General features: G+C 40.1%; 1 long non-coding RNA gene across 1 annotated transcript; it reads right to left on the minus strand.

Annotated features, from left to right (window-relative positions):
• Nucleotides 1-39: 39 nt before the first annotated feature.
• On the minus strand, nt 40-870 carry LOC147819748 (uncharacterized). The gene is made up of 4 exons (XR_015436661.1): nt 763-870; nt 615-630; nt 414-511; nt 40-212 (listed from the first exon to the last, which is right to left on the minus strand). It is a non-coding gene; the product is annotated as an uncharacterized LOC147819748 (long non-coding RNA).
• Between the last annotated feature and the right edge of the window lie 18 nt (nt 871-888).

Raw genomic sequence — 888 nt, forward strand, 5'->3', positions numbered from 1 at the left:
ATGTTGAAATCCACATACCTTTCACCACGTAACATAATAATAATAATAATAATAATAATAATAATAATAAAATTAGAAAAAGTTTTCACCAGCTTGGATTTTACTCAGTTAAAGTCAGACCGTTCTGGACTTCTCTGCACGAACTGAAGTTTATACTGTACCATTCCCAGTGTTTTCAGAGCCTCTGATTGATTCATAGACACAGACGTCACCTACAAGTCAATAAAAATGAATCCATGATAAGATTTCTAAACCTCAGGAAACAATTTTAAAGTACTAAGATTCGGTGTAACAGTTAAACCTGCAGCACAGTATGGTGTGATGTTATTGTTGTACATATAACAACAGGATATGAATATAGAAGAGGGGCAGAATTAGCTGTGACAGTATTCTAGATCAGACGGAGGGCTGACCGTGGAGAAGAGACGAGTATATTTGCTGTTGATTTGCATCTCGGTTGACAGTTTGGTCCGTAGCAGAGCCCTGATCGATCTTTTCAGACTGGACGGGCCTGAAACATGTCGTCATAATAAGTAGTAAAAGTAAAAAATAAAGTAAAACATGTTACGCATTTCTGTCATGAAGAAGAGGAGACAAGAGAGTGTTGTACCAACCTGTTGCAACACGGATCTGTGAACAGGACAATAATCATTACGTTGCATGATTTTGAAACGCAAACTGAATCACTGCTCCGTGTCGTGACAATGATTTTTGAACAAGCAGGGAGTAACTGATCTACAGCAAAGAAGGAAAAGGTCTCACTCTTTGACTTCCTGCACCAGCACAACAGTAGCAGCAGCAGGAGAACAACCAGCGCGACACCACTAACCAGCCCGACGACCAGCGGCTCGGGAGATGAAGAGCGAGACGCTGCAATAATAAATAAGA

Source organism: Seriola lalandi, unplaced genomic scaffold (genome assembly GCF_002814215.2).
Source record: "Seriola lalandi dorsalis isolate HSWRI2012SDOR001 ecotype SW California unplaced genomic scaffold, Sedor1 jcf7180002049840, whole genome shotgun sequence".
NCBI classification, from domain to species: domain Eukaryota; kingdom Metazoa; phylum Chordata; class Actinopteri; order Carangiformes; family Carangidae; genus Seriola; species Seriola lalandi.